General features: G+C 40.3%; 1 protein-coding gene across 8 annotated transcripts in view; it reads right to left on the bottom strand.

Moving 5' to 3' along the window:
* The window catches only part of adgrb1a (adhesion G protein-coupled receptor B1a), a 153,189-nt gene extending 131,912 nt beyond the window's left edge, over positions 1-21,277 (bottom strand). For 6 of the 8 annotated variants that reach the window (XM_027277180.1, XM_027277177.1, XM_027277181.1 and 3 more), the window contains exon 1: positions 20,705-21,275. The gene's annotated coding sequence lies outside the window, so the exon portion shown is untranslated. Of the gene's footprint in view, positions 1-20,704 lie in introns of all 8 variants that reach the window. The other 2 variants (XM_027277185.1, XM_027277179.1) reach the window with 2 other exon arrangements.
* Between the last annotated feature and the right edge of the window lie 1,050 nt (positions 21,278-22,327).

Here is a 22,327-nt window from a genome sequence, read left to right as displayed (position 1 = left end):
AACTTTGTCTTTACCCACCACCATCTCCCCGCATGTGTCCGATCGAGATGGCTCGTTCTTTACTGACTTCCACCATCAGCAAAAAAACACGTCAATGAATTTAATTATTTTTCACCACTTGCACACAAATGACATGTGGCATTTTATTTCTTGTTGAGCCCTGTTGAGGCTTTCTTTCTGTGTACTGATGGAGTGATTTTAGTTTAGTTTTAATTGATCCTTTCTCTCTGTTACAGTTTATTTCATTGGACTGAGGCCAGCGGAGGCTGTAGGTTTTGTTGCATAAAGCTGATATAAATGATATGAATGATATGAATGCAATTTATTTAAACACATTTCTATTATAACCGTGCAACTAATGCATTATACTCAGAGCTGTTTCTTGCTATATGCGGATGCATAGAGCCTCGCAGCCACCAGCGAGCCCCCAAGCTGCAAGTTCTGCCTCAATATATTTTGGGAGAATTACCAAAATAAAGTACCTGTCTTATTATTATTAATATTATTTGTAGGATTTGGATTGGTGGGGAAAGCGTTTTTATGTTCTGTCACCATGTTTTCAAAGTTTACGATAAACATCTTTCAGGAACATGCAGCATCTGTTGCATTTATTAACGTGCTCCAGTCTTTTTTTTTGTTGTTTTTTGTTTGTTTTTTAAATGTAACACTTTTGTATAGCCACAGATCATCTGAAAATGTTTGTAATCACTTTGACAAAATAGGGGCCCCCAAATAGCCTCTCGCATAGTGCCCTCCAAACAGCTAGAAATGGCCCTGATTATACTATATTAGATTCAGTTTAACTGATAGAACATTGTGAATATGATAATGCTTCATTTGTTTCCTGAAAGTATAAAGTTTGTGGCCTTATTGTCAACAAATCACAAAGTGCAGAACATCACCAACAATGAGTTGATCTAACTAACACGTACTGTGTGTATGGAAGCCTGATGTATGGTGTTCTCTCGCTCTGTGCCATAGAACAAAAACAAAAACACATCAATAAGCCACAGTGTTGCACTGGGTGACATGCTCCTTCATTTCATTTTGATTCAATCCCATATACACCATCCCACTGCCACAAATACTGTGTGCCCAACTGCGGCTGCAGAAAATGTTCTATTTTCTTCTGTCCTTTGAGTAATGCTTCCTAAAAAACTACAGTGCCTTCAAAAACACCCTGAAACTATGTATTTATATTTATGAAATAAATATATATTACTACTAACACGTTGAGCCTTTCATAACAACTCTTCTCATGTATCCTTCACTTTTTCCACCTCATCTGACGTTATGCAGGGATATCAATACATTTGATATACATGCAGAGGGATGTGTATGGGTCGGGGCGGAGAGTCGAGTGATGGACAGTGCATGGGATTTATATCTGAATTATGAAATGTGTGCAGGACACACACCTCCACTCAATCCTCAGGGGGACAGGCACCCTTTGACTGTGTCTCCACAGCCTTATAAAGCTCATAAAGCCAATCAGAGGCAGACATCAGAGCTCCACACGTGTCCTACTTGTAATTACCACTAGGAGGCTGAAATGAATGCTTCTCCTCAGTTTCACTGTAACCCTGAGATGACACAAGATTCTCCCTCTTTTCTATCTTTGTCATCTCTTTCCCTCTTCTTTCTATATCTACCTTCCTGCAGTTGCAACCTCACTCATTTTAAACACCTGTGGGGTATCGGTGTGCTTCCTCAGTGTGGAAGTCAAAAAAAAAAAAAAAACATGACGTGCCTTTAGGGCACAATTACCCAATGCCAGCCACTATTACTGTGGTTCCTCTACAATCACTCCCTGAGGGAAGGGGCCACAGAGCCCACACAGCATCTCCCCACCCCCCCGAGTAATGGATTTATGATATCCCCGCTCTCCATATGGAGCCATCGGCCACATATACATAAACAACTCACACACATCCTGCAAGCATTTTACTTTACTGCAGCCATATGCTCATAACTCACTGACTTATTCAGCTAAGCCTGTCCTAAAATGTGTACTGTATACACACACACACACACACACACACACACACACACACACACACATAATATTATATATATATATATATATATATATATATATATATATATATTATTATTATGCTGTCAAAATTAACGCGTTAATTTTGGTGATTCATTTTAAACAATTAGCGCGTATAAAAATTAACGCAATTAACCCGGTTTTGTTTACCTCCAGTTTCGGGCTGACCCATAACCTTTTTGAGCGCTGAATCGTACGTCGACATCGCTGCCATTTTGGATGTGGCAAAGTAGAGCTTTGTTTCCCAGTATTAGTGTGTGTGTGAATGGGGTGTATAAGAGGCATTAACTTAAAGCCCTCACGGGACTGCGCCCTGGGCAGTCGCCCACATTGCCCATAGCTAAACCGGCCCTGCTTGTATTAGTTTACGGGTAGCTCTGCCACATCCAATATGGCGGACGTGTTAACGTATCGCAGCAACAGACCAACCTGCTCAATGAGGCGTCTTGTATATGTCTATGATCTATCCTAACTAAAGAGAGAGTCTTGTTTTTGTCTATGATCTATCCAACTAAAGGACAGTCTATGTATATATGTCTATGATCTCTCCTAACTAAAGGACAGTCTATGTATATATGTCTATGATCTATCCTAACTAAATGAGAGTCTATGTATTGTCTTGATCTATCCTAACTAAAGGGAGTCTATGTATATTGTCTATGATCTATCCTAACTAAAGGAGAGTCTATGTATATATGTCTATGATCTATCCTAACTAAAGGAGAGTCTTGTTATGTCTGATCTATCCTAACTAAAGGAGAGTCTATGTATATATGTCTATGATCTATCCTAACTAAAGGAGAGTCTATGTTTATGTCTATGATCTATCCTAACTAAAGGAGAGTCTATGTAATATGTCTATGATCTATCCTACTAAAAGGACAGTCTATGTATATATGTCTATGATCTATCCTAACTAAAGGAGTCTATGTATATGTCTATGATCTATCCTAACTAAAGGAGAGTCTATGTATATATGTCTATGATCTATCCTAACTAAAGGAGGTCTATGTATATGTCTATGATCTATCCTAACTAAAGGAGAGTCTATGTATATATGTTTATGATCTATCCTAACTAAAGGAGAGTCTATGTATATATGTCTATGATCTATCCTAACTAAAGGGAGTCTATGTATATGTCTATGATCTATCCTAACTAAAGGAGAGTCTTGTATATGTCTATGATCTATCCTAACTAAAGGAGAGTCTATGTATATGTCTATGATCTATCCTAACTAAAGGAGAGTCTATGTATATGTCTATGATCATCCTAACTAAAGGAGAGTCTATGTATATATGTCTATGATCTATCCTATCTAAAGGAGAGTCTATGTATATATGTCTATGATCTATCCTAACTAAAGAGAGTCTATGTATAGTCATGTCTATCCTAACTAAAGGAGAGTCTATGGCGTAAAGATGGATAAGGACGGACTTTTAGGGGGAACATTTTTAGGGACTTTTAGGGGGACAAAAACAAGGTAATTTGCACAGTTTGCAAAGCCGAATTTAAATTCCACAGAAGTAACACGACTTTAACATATCACCTCAAAGCAAAACACCCTGCTGAAATTACCTCCACGGGACCTCGCCAGTCTACACTACAGGAGTGTGGCACTCATCAGTATATTTCCTCATTCTGTCTTTTTTCTGTTTGCACTGTGCATATGTGCACCTTAAGCCAATAAAATGAATGAATTTAAATATACCTTCTCTGTGTTTATTCTACATTAATTTAATCATTTTACATAAATAAATATTCATCATAAGCTTCAGTCTCAGAAAAATGCAATTAATTTATTGATAAATTTATTGGAATTAATCGCGATTAATTACAGAATTTTTTGCGATTAATTAGTTTATTTTTTTTAATCGATTGACAGCTCTATATATATAAACGTTTTTCTATACGGGGTCATGCACACAGTTTTTACACCTCAGCATGTACGGATTAATACTGACAATCATCTACGAACAAGAGAAATCCACCCTCGGGTGATTAAACTGCTATAAATCAGTGTGTGAGGTGTCTCGAAGAAGATGAAGTGTTATGATTTGTGATGTACCATTAATACTTTCCCATATTTCCCATGAAGCCTTGTGTCCTTTTGATTCATTATTATTTGAAAGTGTGAAAGAACAATCTTCATCTTGAAGACAGCAGTCGTAACTTAACGTCGACTTCAACAAACACAAATATTGTTTCTTCCTGATATTTTTATGGAAACATCACACACTGTTTTGTGAACTGGACATGATGCCGAAAAACATCCACCCATCCATCTATCTGGGGTCAGGTCACAGTGGCAGCAGGTTTAGCGAAGTGGTTCAAGCGCTCCCACATCCCCAGCAACACATTCCAGCTCCTCCTGGTGGATCCCGAGGTGTTCCCACGCCAAGAATGGCACCCCGGAGGCGTCCTGATAAGATTCAGGCTCCTTTCGAAGCGAAGGAGAAGCGGCTCTAAATATCTGGTCATATCAGGAGAGCAGAGGCAGACACAATAATATAGTATACACTAATAAGCCATAACATGATGACCTGGCTTATTTTGTGTAGGCCAAAATCAGCCCTGACCCATCGAGGCATGGACTCCACTAGATCTCTGAAGGTGCACTGTGTCTGCATATGTAGGGATGGGAATCCATGTGTTTCACTTCCATGGAATCGTTTGGCAGTTTATCTAACGATTCTCTTAACGATTCCAGAAAGCACGAATTACGTCGCGTAACTTCCGCAAGAAGTTACGCACACTCGATTCCAGCAAGCACGACAAATTACGCCACGTAACTTACGCAAGTTTGGCACGTGCAGTGCAATCAGTAGTAAACAATGGCACCCACTCGGTTCAAACGCTCCAAAGTTTGGCTGCATTTTACCAAAACAGATGGCAACAGGGCGACTTGCAATCATTGCAAAGTGGAGATAACAGCATCGGGAGGGAACACGACGAACATGCAGAAACATTTGCGCACACAACATGCAATATTTTAAAATGAATGTTGTGTTTTTGACACGCTTCGGACTGGAGATGAATCTCAACCTAGCAGCAGCAGCCAGGCTAAGACCACCTCTGCCATTACTACAGAAGGTAACTCTGGTAAATAACACACTGCCTACCATGTTAGCGCCATGTGCTTCTTTGTAAAACATGCTACATGCCTCTTTTGACCTCGATGTTGTTTTTGTAAGGTCATGATATTTCTAACTAAACAAAGTTGATGCGGATCAAACAGTTTCTTCTCCTTTTTTTCCTAAATGAAAATCGATAAGATAATCGATAAAGAATCGAATCGTTAAGCAGAATCGATAATGGAATCGGAATCATAAAAATCTTATCAATTCCCATCCCTAGATATCTGGCACCAAGATGTTAGCCGCAGATCCTTTAAGTCCAGTAAGTTGTAATGTGGCCCTCCATGGCTTGGACTTGTTTGTCTAGAACATCGCACAGATGTTCGATTAGATTGAGATCTGGGGAATTTGGAGGCCATTTCAACACCTTGAATTCGTTGTTTTCCCTCAAACCATTCCTGAACCATTTCTGGGGATCTGGGCTTCAGTATTTCTCAGCCACTATCTGAATATCTGAAGGGAATTATCAGGGGTATGTGCTGTGTTACTCTGGGAGACAGAACGTTTGTTTGTGTCTCTGGTGGCTGGCCACAGTGCACATGGCTGATTACACACATTGACAGGCCTGCTTCATCACTGCACACTGAGCCTACAGTATATGGTAGCTACCTGCCCCCCCACCCCACCCCACCCGTCCTCCTCCATCCTTTAGTCACAACACATTTAGTCTTTACAGTAAGCTTTATTTCGATTGCCTCGCCCAAACTTTCTGCTCTGCATTCTTACTTTATTTCCACTGTGTAACCCTACATTAAATTAATGGGCTGTGGCATTTTCATTTAAATTAATGTCTGTTTTGTTGCTCACATACTGATGGAAGTGAAAGTTTAGCTCGTTCATAAAAGTTTTAACATTTGGTGTTCTGCTTGCGAGGTCTTTACTAAAGAAAAAAAACATTGGGTGCAGAGCAAGTGAAGCATGTTGTGTTTCCCATTTCTTTGGCAGTTTGCATGAGCAGTGGATGAGCATGAAAACAGTGCCAGTGCCAGCTGCAGAAACTCTAAACTTGATCGACAAAAAAAAAAAAAAGAAAAATCTAATGTGCTCTTCCGGCACATGCAGAGATTATGCGTTCAGGGGTTCCAGACAGGGCAGATGGTGGAGAGAGTGAATTTAAGGCCAACAACAAAAAACACTTCCAGCACGTTTAGCTTCTTCATTAGACACCGGGGAGGAGGAGGACAAGCTGCAAGAGACACTTGATTTTGGTATTTTCCTCTTGTCAGTTTGAGTACTGTTCTGTCTTTGACCCTGAGCCAAAGCAAAACAAAGGCTCTCCATTGGCAGCCCCAGTACTCTGCTCTCCAGAAAGTCAGAAACTTTTATTTCTCAGCTGTCTGGACAGCTACCAGAACTCTGATGTTAGGTTAACAGCCTGCTGACACTGTGTCAACATAACCTTCTAAACCTTTATAGTAAAAAAAAAAAGGTATTCTTTCAACGGATCCATTAGCACTTCTCACCTGCAAACGCAAAATGCAGATATATCCTGCGACAGCTGCCACGTGGCTGTTGAAACAGAATGACAAGCCAATCAGCAGGCATACTAACAAGACTGGCAAATTACCACATGCTCTAATGGAAATCAGAAAACTTATGCTGGCACTCATAATGAAAAGTTCAGTTCATGATTTTTGGGGTTTTCTGGCCTGCTCTCATCAACCTTGTTTCCAGCAGCTGTTTTCAGAGGAAAGCCTTGAATAAACTCGGTGTTCACGAGCCGTCCAGCAGCAAACAGCACACGGACACAGTCAGAGATGAGCTGCTGGACACAGTTAGAGCTGGTGGACACAAACACCACTGCGCATTTATGCTTGACTTACTGATGTGCAACACTTTTTCCATATGAACACTTCAAGGTGATAATATGCTTGCAGTGCATGCATGTCTCCATCAAGCTCAAGCTCAAATCTAAGAGCTTAAAACATAAATTATATTTTCAACATTATTTTTTTCTCTTTATTCATTTTTTAGTGCCACCCCACATACCCTGCAGGCTGGCAAACATGAAAACATCTGGCCTCACCGCAGCCATACAGGCAAGATGCTGAGGCAAAGTCAATGTGACCTTTTCGCTCTATCAGACAGTGACTATTATTGAAATGAACTTGTGGAATTACTCACACACTGTAGTTTATGAACATTACAGCAACATGTGGGTAAAAACACAAAGAGCAGTAGATAGTAGAACTCAGTTATCACGGCACAGAATCAAATTGTAATATTAAATTAGGGTCACCTGGCAAAAGTTGGCAGAACTAATGTAGCAGTGCCATGTCATCCTCAAACACAGCACATTAGCAAATCAGATCTGCAGATTACTTCACTTTGTTACTAATGTAAGGAAAAGAAACTAGAGATGGTTTCTTGACTGCATTGATCATTAAAAAGTAGCTGCACCAAATGAAAACATTCATTTTAGTTACATAGTTTAACGCCAAAATGGGTAAAGATTTTCATTCAAGACCATAACTGCAGTCATTTTTCCTGGGTTGAAGTGGTTTTAAAGCGGTTACAGAGTCAATCCTACGGATCAGTATCACGGCTGATATTTTAATTCATCCGTATCAGCGAAAGTGAAGGTAAATCTGCTACTTCCTTTACTGGATTCAGCCTGCTGCTGCAGCAGCGTGCCTCTCCTCACCACAGTCAGGCTCCACGGCAAGAGCATTTTACAGCATAGAAATTAGAGTGTGTGAATGTGAAAAATGAGTTCAGACACTGAGGTTGGCAAAATGTATGGATTAGCTGTGAGGCAGGAAGTTTTACTCTGCTGGAGGTGTTGAAACTCTACAAAACCTCTCATGGTTGTATTTTGGTGTTACAGAGATACATATTCTCCAAGTTTTATTCATATAAATGGTCATATTAATATGATTATTGAATATTTTTTTCTGTGTTTGGAATAATTAGCATGTGAAAAATATGTTGTCATATTTTTTTAGCAACTACTGCTGTTATTTTAATGTGCCAGATACTGACGAACCGAAGATTAACAGGTCCTGGATCAGGATCAGGGCCAAAAAATCTTAATTGTGACTGTTTGGTTCTTAAATATGTGCATGTTTTACTGAAATCATAATGACACTTTTGAAATGGAACCATTTGGTTTATGGTTTTATGGGAAAATTTCAAGAAAAGCAGCTTTTACAAAAGTCCAACTTCATAACCGCTGGCTGTACCCTCCATTAGTATCAAGCCTCCTGTTGCTTCAGGACTGAAGGGAGCCAGGAGCAAAAAAAAAGAAAAAAAGAAAGAAAACCCTCTTCACTCACTCCTCCTGCAGACTGGAGTCAATGACCTGAGAAGACTGTCGATAAAGCTGGGGAGGGGGAAAGAGAGGTAACGTTAACAGCCACAGACTCTGAGCAGTGACAGAGGCTATCACTGTCAGAGGCTACACACTGACCCATGCCATCCATCACATACAGGAGAGGAGAGGAGAGGAGAGGAGAGGAGAGGAGAGGATGAAACATCAAGAGGGCAGAGTTAAAATGTTGGCGCTTAAAAGAAAAGAGCACAAGAGATGAAATTTGAGAAGAGATCAGATGAGAGAATGAAGGGAGAGATGATGAAAGAGAGGGAGATCTGAGAAACAGGTACAAGGCTGAATGGAGGAGAAAAGAGCGGTAGTGAGACAAAGGAGAGCAGAGATTTAAGAAGACAGGAGAGGAGAGCAGGGGACAGGAAAGAAGATGAGATATTTGAGTGAAGAGATTTCACAGCAGAAGATGATGTAGAAGAAAAGAAATGAGGAGATGGTAGAATATATGAAGGTCAATGAAATAAGAGTTGTCAGGTGTTCGGTGGGATCCAGTTTGGAGAGGAAAGTAAAGATGAAGATCTCTCAGACTGCATTTGTTTTTTCTAATTTCTTTTTTTGTCCACCATTAGCTTCACACGACAGAGCATAACAGCAAATTAACAAGTGCTCAAGTAGACCAAATATGCCGAGCTCAGTATCCAGCTGCAATGTCCTCTAAGTGGAGAAAAACAACATTGTAGATGTAATGAGGTGGAACATGGAGGGGTCACAAATAAATGCTTCACTTCAGCAGAGCAGTTGTACAACACAGCTGACAACGGCAGATTGGAAAGTCAGCACATTGGGGGCCACCCGTTTTCCTTTGTCTTTTTTTTTCTTGTTTTTTTCTTCCCCGATACAAAAAGTTTACGAAGACGTTTATCTAACGGAAGACAAATTACCGCCAGATGCGCTCTGGATATATAGATCTCTGTTAGGAGAAATCTGGAGCTTTTTATGACAGCGACACTGACAGCTAAAACCTCGCAAACAGCTGTTTTGCTGCTGCAAGAGAAGCACAATGAACACGGGCCTGTGTTAGATATTACAGTAGATCAGCACTGCTGATCAACGACTTCTCATCGTCACAAACTTTATCACTCCACCATCATTTTGAGACATGAATCATATCTTCCAATATCTAGTTATAGCTTCACCAACACACAAAAACCATATGGAACTTCTTTAGTCTGAATCAGAGCCGTAGAGGACTTAGAGAATTGACTTGAACTTTCTTTAAATGTATAATATAGAACATTTCTGCAATTAAATGTCTGCCTGTCAATGGTGTCATATCCCCCTCACCCTCTTTAGTTGCTATAACTTCTGGTGAAACCTAAGATATGTCAGAGAGTGAGGAAGGATGCCGGCGGACATGACTAAGAACAAGATTCACGCCAGAAAGATTTTCATCGGCACTGATGGTTGTTTAACAATGAAGACAACTCCCATGATCCCACACGATGTCGTCAAACCACTTCTTTGGGTCTTTTATCATTGTTTTGATGTAAGCGCCCCCTAGTGGCAGAAACAGCATACTGTTTAAGTACCTGAGACTTGACGTGAATGTTCTCCTACACTTGAGATTTGATTTAAACTTGGTTTGACAGAGTTATGGCCTGTATTTGACTCGTCATAAAGGACTTAAAGTTGACTTGAGATGTACTTTAAAAGGGTGGACCTAATAACAGCTGTGGTCGGAACTACAATTGAGGAGGTCGCCTTCCAGATCATTCAATTAGGCCATTTGATGAGAGTTTATTTAAGGCTCAACAGTCACTTTTAAAAGTTAGTAATCAGCTTTTGGTTGCCCAGTCTGAAAACACAGCTACCATTTTGAGTAGCCTAACAGTAAGATGTGATACTAATATAATGTTTAACCGATTTATCAGTAACCATGTGTCTTATCAGTGTACGTGTCACTCCACATTCAAACAACTTCATTTGCTTTACCGTTGTCTCTAAAGCAGATGCCTGCAAGTCGCCGAGTAAATGCTCCACTGCATGTGCAGCTGGTTCTGGTTCCAAATGTAACAGCAATATTTAAATATCACTAGTGCAACAAACATTAAAAATATTCTACTTTTGGGGGAGCATGATTGGACTGCTCTCTGTCTCTGCTATTTATTTATATATATTTTATGTTCAAATGTGGTTGCCACTGATGGCGAAGAAAGGCCAAGAATCAGTTGGCAATTTCTTTAAATGGTTGCCAACGGCAACCTGGCAATGGTTTCTGACGAACCTTGTTATTTTTAATTCAGTTTTTGTGACTTCCAGGTCTCCAAGGGGAAAAAAAGTTAGATGGCAGCTTGTTCTTTTTTTTCTCTCTCTCTGCTTTAAAAGTCATGAAGAGGATTTAGCAACTCCTCAATGCAGCACGAAGCGGACTTTACTGCAGGTAAAAATACACTGTAATAATTCCCTGATCACACATTTGGTGTTAGAAAATATAAATGTTCAGAAATTGTGCTAAAAATATGTGTGAAATGAAATTCCAGTATCCGCCTGATCCGCATCAGCAAACAGATTTAAATCAAAATAGTGTACAACGACAACACGAAGAATAACAGCAGCGGTGGAGCCAATCCCACATCTGGAGAAGTGTGCTGTTCAGTGGGGAGAGTGGTAATAACCCTGATTAGTTCCAGTGTTGATGGCTGCTTATGGAGCTTCCAGGGGAGAGTTGAATAGAGATGGAAATCAGGGCTCAGCTACGGATGATTATCTAGCCACTCCAGATCAAAGATTTCCCTCAGTCTCATCACAGAGGATAAAGAAAAGATCATTTCACCCTGCACTGAAGCTACCTGTGTCTGTTTTATTGAGATGGATTAAAAAGAGCAGCAGGACTGCATTTGAAAAAGCATCAAACAGAAGCACTGTACGTCTGCATATGTGCAAATCGATGCACATATGGTTATCATGTTCTATATGGCAACACAAACCGTTGCACTAAGATGATTTATAGAACAGAATGCTTCTGAAAATAGCCATCAGATTGTTCTATAATTATTTAATAAATTAATAAATGAAGTGATCGGAGGAAAAAAAAAAAGTTCAAGAAATAACGTGTTAATAAGAACTCAGATCTTCTGCCAGAGAGAGGGTCACAACACTGCTGAGAAAGCTGTGGAGGAAGCACAGCGAACCATCTGTGCTTTCTGCAGCTAGGTGTCTATGTGCAGTGTGTGCGTGGGGAGGAAAAATGCCATGAACATGCCTACATACATGTGACTAATATCTGTGGCATTTCTTCAACTCGCAGCGTGTCGGAGTGGTTGTGAACTTGTTCGATGTTCAAATATAAGTGACCTAAGTATACTATATAAGTAACACTCATTCTGAAGCACGGCGCAGCTCTCCTCTTACAAACTGCATTTTATTTATAGTGTCAGTACGGTGAGGATGTTAAAATAGAGGACACAGTCAGTCATACGTACAAATTCATGACAAGAATGGCTCTGTTCTTTTTATCTACGGTTCGACTTCCTCTGAAGTCAACAAGCACATGTTTGACTGTCGATCACAGTCTGATTAAAGAATGTGTCATGATTCATTGTAATGAAGATGAAACTCAGCTTACTGACTGGAACAGAGTCCAGAGGGTCTGATCTCTACTGAAAGGCCTTGGTCTGTTATGTCTGATTTGATACAAGAATAAATGTCACTGTTCCCACTGATCACTGTGTGTGTAAGATTATAAAAAAGCAGATGTTCCAGCTAGTGTTTCCCGTTGTTTCCCTCCCTCTCTTCTGTGTCTGTCTCTCTCTGTGTTGTGTGTGTGTTGCTGGGCGTGGCCACCTGACACCTCATCTAATCAACCCCCGCTGCATACAAGAGCAGCTCAACCTTCCAGATGCCGCTTCCAGGTTGTTCAGTCTCCTTCATGGTAACAACTCAACCAACCTTGTTAAACTTGTGTGCACTTGTTTTGTCGGTTCTGTTTAACCTTGCACCGCCCGTCATTCTGCTGTCACATCCAGCTCAGTTTCATAGCACCTGCTCCTAAAGTTTACTGCCACCACCGGCCCTGCACCTCTCTGAATAACACCACTAGCCTGCACTGTCCTTGATCTCCTCCATATAAGATCATCCTGTCTACCCTTCTTCAGAGTTGCAACTCCACCTTTGGTTTAAACTCTGGTTGTCGCTTGCATTTTTGGTAAATAAAATGTGCTAAACACATTTTAATTCAACACAAAAAAACTAGTTATGAAACTACAAATGGCAACAAAGAGAACAAGAGCGGTGACATTTAAAGAAATAGATGATTTTAATTGTTTTCAGGACTACACGTCTGACATTCTTAGAATCACAAACAGCACAAAGGTTTTAATTTGTCATTTGCCGCAACACAAATGCTGACCAACACCTCTATTGTAACTCGTGACTGGTGTGATGATATAGGTGAAGCAGGCAGTATCTCATCTCGCTGTTTCTTCATCTCACAACCTCTTAGTGCAAACAGAAGCCCGTGAAGTGAAGTGCGACCCCTCCTTCAGGTGTGACCAATGGAAATGCTGTTAAATGTATTTTTAAGTTTCAAGTTAAACTATCAGCAACTCAAGTTTATATTCAAGTTATTACTATGAGAGTGAGACAAAGACAGACAACAGAAAATGCAGTTTGAAGGGCAAGTATCTATATTATTTGCAAATATGTGAATGGAGTTGTTGAACTATGTCTCGACCAGTATGCTCCCACCCAACGGTCATGCCCTGGAAGAAACCTGTACATCACTGCAGCCACAGTCAGAGGTAAAACCACAGGAGGTCAGAAAAACTTAGTTCGCCTTACACGAGCCATTTCTGTTCAACTTTTTAAGCATATTCCAGGATAACTTTACATATATACAAACATTACATACATCTTTTTGTATGCATGTAAAAAACCTGAACTGAAAGAACTAATAGATGATAGAAAACACAGGTTTTAATACAAATGCATGAGAGCAGAGCCATCATAGTGTGGAATTTAGAAAGTAAGGCTCAGCTTGTGAAAATGAAACCATGACGTCAGTAGGAACACCTATCAAAGGTGTTAAATATTCTGTTCTTTGCTATTTTATAAGCAAAGCAAAACATGTATACATGTGCAGTTCACATGGTTTTGTCCATTGGCTGCTCAGTATGTTTGTCATTAGAGACTTTGAGGTTTCCAGAAGAGCAGACTGAGGTGTGAAGGTGTTTCCTCTGCTTCTCTCACACACTTGTTAACATGAAGATAAAAATAGAAAAACAGGCAAGAGAATCCTGCTAATTGAAGGCCTTGACTCACAGCAACGAGTCTTTCAGATCTTAACATACTGTAACTGCTACTACATAAGGGTTCCACCATGGTGGGCTCAGAAAACCAGCCTGATATGTTTGCCTTTAATCAGAAGTAATATTCAGCCTTCAGATCTGTCATATCTGAGATGAAAATGGACACAGAGTAGAGCATGCCTGACGCCTAATAAAATACTTAAATGAGTGAAAAGTGACCAACTAAAGTTGGTCTGATTCTGCTATGACAGTGACAAAGAGAAGAATGACCGTTTTTCCAAAAGTTCTCCAGTATTTATGACCGGCATATATTTTTGGCCATACGTAGATATGGAAAGTCACCTGAAGCCCAAACCTTTGCTTGAGAGCAAGGTTATTTTCAGAGCTAGTTAAATGTTTAAAGAGGGTAAAACCAGGAAAGATTCAAGCAAGATCACGCCCTCATTTATAGGTGAGACCTGCCCAAGACAGTCGACAGAGCAGAACACAACACACAGCATCTCACAAACATTTTAAAAGAAAGAATTTTTCACATTCCAACAACTGAACTATACTTGAATTTACTCTGACTATGACATTCGAGACAACAGGATAGCTAAATACTCCCAGTTTAGTTCAAATCTCAGGTCGACCAGACAAAAGACTCTTCCTCTGACCTCAAACCACACTGAAGACCACAGATTGGTGCCATAAAGACCCATAGGTAAGATGGAGACAACCTCAGGGTGGCCTCATAAATAAATGTCAGCCAGTGAATTGATCTCTGCATATAAAGAGATGACCATCCAACCACAGCATACAAATCACACTGATGTGTCATAAATTTGCTTCCAGTGTCAAATGTGTGAAAAAATGTGTCTGAAGATTTCAGACAACCGTTTTCTTGACTGTCCACAAGTAGTGAAAGTCAGACAACTGTTAATAAAAATGTTAGATCAAATCAACCGAGGTTGCTTTCTTTGATAAATACTGAGATTTTACAATAAGCAAGAGTCTGTTCCTGTTTCCTAAGAACAGTTTTTTTTCCTTTGTCTGTATTTTCAAAACCAACTCAACAGGCTAAACTCTTTTTAATATGTTGCTGCAGCTGAGCAGTGCATGGCAGTGTTTTCTATATTGTGATCAATGTTATTATTATTAGGGGACCACGTGGAGATCCCTGTGGTACACCTCCAGTACAGTGTTCATGAAATGTTCAGTGCCAATATAGGAAATATTCTGTCTTTTAAGTCAGGAGGCAGAAACTGTTCTGTTACAGACCCGAACTTAAAGGTCCAGTGTGTCAGGCTCTATTTTCAAAATATAGCAATGAGATTTACCATATTTTTGTTGCCCTTCTATATCTACAGATAGATATATCTCCACAGAGTCCACCATGTTGAACTGGCCATGTATCTACAGTAACCCAGAACGAAGAAACCAAACACTGGCTCTAGATAGAAACTTTAACATTATTGACACATTAACATTTCACACCTGCCATAGTCCTTTGCCACATTAGAAAGGATAGGGTGAACAACATTAACACATTAACATTATCACCTTTTCATTAACTGCTGTCTAGTTTCTATAGTTAATTAACTGCCTATCCTTAGCCATAGTTCACCATCATAACCCCAATCTTCTCCCATTAACCATAGTTGCCTTACATAGATATTTTGGAAGGTGAAAACCAAAAGTCAGACTTGAGTTCAGTGAGAATTATCAGAAAAGTAGACAACACATTTTCTGTGTGTTCAGATAACTCAGTTCACAAAGGTCGACAGTGTCAAATGCTTTAGATTACTCAGTAACTAATACTGTACAGCATGGTTTCCTAACCAGAGACTTTACATCTGAGGTATTATTACTAAGTTGTTTTATTCTTGCAATCAACTCACAGCTCAATCACTGGGTATATATTTTGGCCGGTATAAGGAGTTTAGAAATGGGTCATCATCAATTGTTTCAGGGAGTGGCTCAATTCCTAGAGAATCAATAGGATGCTTTTATTTTTGCAGGGTTTTTTTTTTTTACACATGCATCCACAACGAATATCTATACACAGTTGTGATTTGGGAGACGTGGTATGAAGTCTGGTGTCGAGTGCTCGGTCCACACAGGATTTGTATTTTAATGCTTTGTCAAGCAGTGAGCAGTAAACTAAATTTATGCTTGGCTGCTCTCTCGGCAGTTGTCTCCAGACAAAAGGCAGCATGTAGCACGTCACCTGCTTTTATACCCTCACAACAAGAATGATTACGTGATCATGGAATTTCTTTCACACTTCCGGCTCTCATAAAACTGCTGTTTCATTTAATTCAATAAACATTTTGATAATGACAATTTCATGCAGCGATCAATGTTTTTATTTTTATAAAAATTCAGTTGCTGTTGTTCACAACAGTCTACTGAGCATTTGTAGCGTCATTGGGCTCAAACTGTCTTACAGGCTTCGACTGAACTGTTTGGTTCAGTTTTACTATTTTCATCAACCTTGTTTCCAGCAGCAACAGACAGCTATCAGTGACTCTGTTCTCATAAACCCACATACCAGCAACCAAACATCAGACAGAGACAGTTAGCATCTTGCTGGTACACATAGTGGAGTATTTAACAGCTAAAGAGTTGGTGGTGACCAAAGACAGAGCTAAAAAAGAGAGTGAATATTGGACTTACAGTCATGAAGTGGCCAGAAACGTGATTCAAAGTGAATGCTAACGTTGCTCTGTATCTGCCTAATGTACAAAAAAGCCAACTGTTGCTCACAACAATTTCTGTTTCAGTTTGTTTCACTGAAAAATATATATAATGTTTTGGGGAAACATTGCTGTCATGTTAAAAGGAACTACATGGTTAAAGTTAAGGAATGATCAAACTGTGCAAGCCTTACAAGATCACACAAGAATCCAGTTTGCCAGGCCTCAAGAACTGAACCATATGTGTCTGAACCATGGTTGTTCAGAACAACTGGCACCCTATGCAGCCAGGACATGAGCTACAGGTGTGGTTTAATGTGAGGTGTGTGTGACAACATGAAAGATCTTTTTGCTCTTCTCCCTACTGGCCTCTTATGGTTCACCGGCCTAATGAGTTGAAGTTCACCCGTGATAGATGGTGACAGACAGATGGTTCATCCAATAACCTGCCAAGTTTCTGAAAGTGCCTGCCCTTTTCCACCTACGACTTCCCACTTCTGTGTAACAAACCATCTGGAGCAGTCAGGTTAGGAATGATGGCCGTGGCTAAAAGAACATCATGTTGACTGTTGGGAGTAACACAAACCAACCACTACTCTGTACATTTGTCACGGCTCTGTTTTAATACCTACATCAGCTCATACTGGCATGAGACACAATTACATCCTTGAATGAATAATCATTTAAAGCAATCACAACTAAACAGCAATGCAGAAATGAGCATGAGGGCTGAGGCGTGCATGTAACCGTTGAGGTTCTTCGTGGTAAAGCTTTTGTGACTGTTACATGGTTGTCAGCCTAAGTTCCTGTCTCAGTGTGCACATTGGCCAAGCCTCATTAAGCACCCTTCCCAAGATCCTTGTTTAGTCCCTAATTAGGAGAGCCAGTGGTGTTGCAGGATCTGGTCAACCTCCAAGTCGCTCCAAGCAAAGATATTCTCCCCACAGCATCATTGAGAAGTCATTAGGAACTTTCAGGACATGGGACATTGGCATGTTTCACCATTTAAGTGCCTGAGTTTCAAAGTGTGTGTGACTAACCTGTCCTTGCTGACTGATTACTGTGTATTTAGTCCAGAGTACGGTGTGTGTCACTAACAAAGCGATCTGTGGAGCTCAGAGGCAGCAGAATAGTGCTGTCTGTCTGTGTCTCAAGGCCCTGTGTCTATAGTCCTTCTCTATCTCGCCTTTAATCCATCTTCTATCGTCCCGCTGACTGTCTCCTCATCACCCATCTTTTCATCTCCCCTCGTTCAATGACTCCCTCTGTCCCCCACTGCCCCCCCCCTTCCCATCACTGTCCCCTCTTCCTACCTCTGATGTCACAAATTCAGATATGAGGTTCCCTGATAGTGCGCAGCCTTGGACACTGCAGCTTTGTTTGGAAGGGGAGTGATCAGAGGATGAGAAGACGGCAGAGACGGCGCGGGTATTTTCCGAGGCAGCAGGAGGATGTAAGATACAGAAACAAAGGAGGACATCTAGGTTAGGAAAACATGCCTGAATGCCTCTGAAAAAGCCTGTGTTGTGTTTGCCGGCTTGTCTCATCCCCGTGACTCTGAGCCAGCCGTGCCTGTCAGGGCACTACTGTTGAATCTATTTCTGTTATCTGTTCTCTTTCTTGAGGACAAATCTGACTAATATCCGTACCTGGAGCGACGGGAAGGGGGGATTCTCAGACCCAGAACGTAGCACATGCCCCATAAATACATGTTGTCGTAAGAGCAGACAAGTCCTGTACACTTCACCCGTTAAAGTCTTGTGGCAGACCTGTGGCATGGATTTTACTTTCTTTTCTTGCAACATAACCCCATAAAAATCTGCATTACCGTTGGGCTGCCCCATTAATTCTTTGTGGTTAAGCGTTTAGTATAATGCACAGGATGTTGAGTCCAGTGTCTGTAGGGCTTCGGCTTGAACATTTTAATATTAATGAGAGGTCAAAAATAAGTTCAAAGCACTGTGCCGCAACTGAGGAATGCAAACAATTTTTTTTTTTGTTTTCCGAGCCGCAGTGACACAGGTCAAAGGTAAGCCTGCTGGTTTTTATATGATGGGAGGGGGCAGCCGTGTTGCCTTGAGATGAAATCTCTGATGGAAACTGAATTTTTAGGATTTTACAAAGTGGATGATGAATCAGCAAAGGAGAAAAAAGGATTGGTCCAGCAGCTAGATACCAGAATAATACACAGAGGGACAAGAGGTATCAAGACGGCAAGGGCATTTTTAATACAATTTGACCTTTAAATACCTAATGTATCTCTACCTCTGAATACATCTGCACTGGTGGGCAGGTTTAGAGAGCTGCTAACCCTAAAGTAATTTCATTCCTCTCAGTTTAAGCAGAGGGTTTAAACCTTTTCGAAGCTTTTATACAGTTTTTATACAAACGATTGTTTTGACTCAAAATGTTGGCATCAGCCTTTAAAATGACTCCAGCAGTCATTCCCGACATTTTAGGTTTGCCTTTCCCTTCACTGGTAGACAAGTACATATAAACCATTCAACGACGACACAAGCCTCTGCACCTTCCATGTCATGAGCTGGATTATATTTCAACAGATTGTTTTGTTTTGTTTTTTTAACGCCAGGACTGTGTCCTCACCTGTTGAGACACTTTTTTAAAATGAAAACATACAGCATGATGCAGTTTAAGTTCTGTCTCCCAGCAAGCCAATGCTATGCTGCAACAAATCCACAGTGATCAGTACAGCACATAAGCTATAGTGGAAATGTAACCTGATTTACCCAAGGGATGGGTTTATGTGTTTTTACAGCGCCCCCAATAGTATGATGTGGTTACTTTAAAAGGTCTAAGGTTGGACTAAATCCCATCAATTTGATTTTTATATATATATATATTGGTAAAAATGCACATGGAAGCAGATTATTTCTCTCAGAACAAACCTTTAAAATAAATAAAAAATGAAAAATTTGAAAGTCATTTTCATCAGTGTGTGTGTGCACATGCAGCCTGCCTCATACTGGACATCAGTGAGTCTTTCTGCGGTACAGGGAGAGCTGAGGGAGGCTCCTTGCACCAGAAGGGGGGACAGTGAATGACAAACCATTTTGTTTTGCGAATAAGACTGCTGGCCATCAGTGAGTGATACCAAGCGGAGGGAAAGTGCGCCACAGCAAAAAGGCTCAGAGCGTTCAACTGCCTACTCCACTGCAAAGAAATCAGCTACGTGCCTCTGGTTTCTCCCAGAGGCATCAGTGGGCAGGATTTCATCATGTACACACGACTTGGAACACATTCTCTGTTTTTCAGCAAGTATCCAGGATTTCTTAAATCATTAGACTGGATCTAATATTCATGAAAAGTCATCAAATATAAATAAAAATCATATTTAATCATTTTAAAGTGTTCTCTCTTTTTACTCTTCAAACTTCACAAGAAAAATATAGACTCGAGGTCATGAAACAAACTCCAATAAGTCATGCACCAGGTTTGCCCAGATACGCAACGATTTCATGTCGGATGGAGACTCCAAACGCCAAACTCCATTCAGAAAATCTCCCATTTAAACGCAGCCTTACTGGCAAAGCTACACACTGCTTTGAAAAGGAATCCTTACGAGTTGCATAGCAGCTCATCTTTAAAAGAATAAAAAATAAAATACATATCACCTCTTAAAAACACGAGGTTCCAAAACTTCAGCATGAGGTGAAAAAAACAAGCTGAAATGTTCAGGATTCCTGAAACACATTCTGCTGGACGTGTTTGACTCCCGATTTAAAGAGTTGCGCTTTTTTTCATTATACTAATCTGTAAAATGAGATTCTAGCTGCTGTTTCACCTCTCCGAATGAGCAAAGACTCCTTATATTACACGTTTTTTTAAACAAAGTTAGGCGGCACCGTCTCCACAGAGAAACGAGCCTTCACTTCCATTCTCAGGGGCTCACCGAGGAGCCCCAAACGGCGACTCCCCGAGCACAAACCGTTTGGGTGTGTGAGACTTGGAAAACACTGCGCTGCTCCCCGACCTGATAAAGGCACATCACAACAAGCTGCTAAAGACTCCTTAAACACACTAACTCCATCTCTCTCTCTGTCTCTTTTTTATGTATTTGTTAATTGATAATTTGCGATCGGTGCCAAAATTTGACACCAAAACAAAACGCAGCGGCTCCACGGAGCAAGCTGTGCCGGTGACATGCGTGTGCAGTAAACTTGAAGGTGAGCAACGGTGTCACCGAGAGGTCAATAAGATGAATACTGAAGAAAATGAGTTTTTTTTTTGTTTTGTTTTTTTACCTTGAGTAAGTTATCAGTCCCTGTGAGGCATACTGTCAGTGGTCAGAGCTCGGTGCGTTCACGGGCATTCACCAATTCCAAAAAAAGGCTGAAGATAAGTCCTAGGATAAGTCCACAAAATGCATTATAGTGGACGGAAATCCCGCTTTGTGTGTGCAGAAATAAACGTGTCTCTGCTGTGAGAAGCTGATGAGAAACTCGCAGAGGAGTTCTGGGTGTCCGTTAGTTCCGACTGATGCGTAAAATGGGTTGAGAAAATCCCGAATGTGTCCACTCTGTGTTATTCTCTCACATTGTTCCAAACTGACGCGTCCTCCGCTCCTCTGAGACTCATCAAGGAAACTAAAATCCTCTTTATTTCTTCAATAGTTGTTTGTTATTCCAGAGAATCTGAGACTCCTCTCCAAAAGTTAATCTCCAGATGCAGACCCGTGCCTCCAGGTTCTCCCTTCGCTCGGTCTTCAGGTGGATGTGGAGGTTTAACGGAGCGGCAAATCAAGGGAGGGCTCGCGCGCGTCTCGGAAAGCGACGTCGCCAGCTCGCGGCTCTGGAGCGTCCTTGTCTGTCTGTGTGTCCGCGCGCAGCAACAGCCGGATTCCTTATTTGGAAGCCCGGGGCTCGCGCGACTGTCAAGAGAGTCAGGTTGTAGCAAAATGACTTCCAGCGAAATCTTTCAAAATAAAAAAAAACTGTGATCATTATTATTATTTTCATCACGAGGAGCTCTTCATTAAAACAGAAGGGGAAATATTAATTTTAAATTCACCTTAAATCACGTTCATACAAATAAAAACGAAATAAAATAATACAACAAAACTGATTTTTGAGAAGCTGCTCATCACGTGGAGCTCTTCATTAAAGTAGAAGGCGAATGATATTTTATTTTCATTTTTTTCAATGAACTTTAAATCACATTTGTGCAAAAAATGTTTCTAAATTATATTTAATGTCATTTATTTTCGACCTCGACATATAGTTATGATATATGATATATATATATCTAATATATATAATATATATATATAATATATATATTATATATAATATATATTATATATTATATCTATATATATTGTGTGGTGTGTGGTGTTGTGTGATATGTTTTGTGTCTCTTATTTTCAAGTCATACCCACACAAAAAATATTCATTAAACTCAATGATGTCAAATCAAAACACATCTGCTCTTGTGTTTTATGAAATGTGAAAATATAATTTAATTGTTGACATTCATAGTTAGTAACATTTTTTGGTCCACCATTTATCTATTTTCTACGTTATAATGCGACTTAAAACAACAACAACACAGATATTTTAAATGAAATTGCATACAATAGAAGTTTCCCCTCCCTTGGGACTGCTTTTATTTTGAAGGCAAAATCACCCAATTTCCTGCCAGATTCTGCCTTTCTTGTGTTCAAAGCTGAGGGGGGTTCCTTTCAATAGAAAATTCACCCAGCAGCCCCCTCTTCTGGAGTCAAACAGCGTCAATTGGATGTTGTGTCAGGTCCGTGGCACCACCTACATTTCCCACTCAAAGAGGGAATGTTCAGAATAAAGATTTTTTTTTTACAGGTTACAGAAAGGCATTCTGGGGATGTTGTTAATTCAGTGATGCAGCAGCTG

This window comes from Larimichthys crocea, unplaced genomic scaffold (genome assembly GCF_000972845.2).
Source record: "Larimichthys crocea isolate SSNF unplaced genomic scaffold, L_crocea_2.0 scaffold88, whole genome shotgun sequence".
NCBI lineage: Eukaryota > Metazoa > Chordata > Actinopteri > Sciaenidae > Larimichthys > Larimichthys crocea.
Note: the sequence above shows the minus strand (reverse complement) of the source record. Positions and strands in the feature narration are given on the sequence as shown.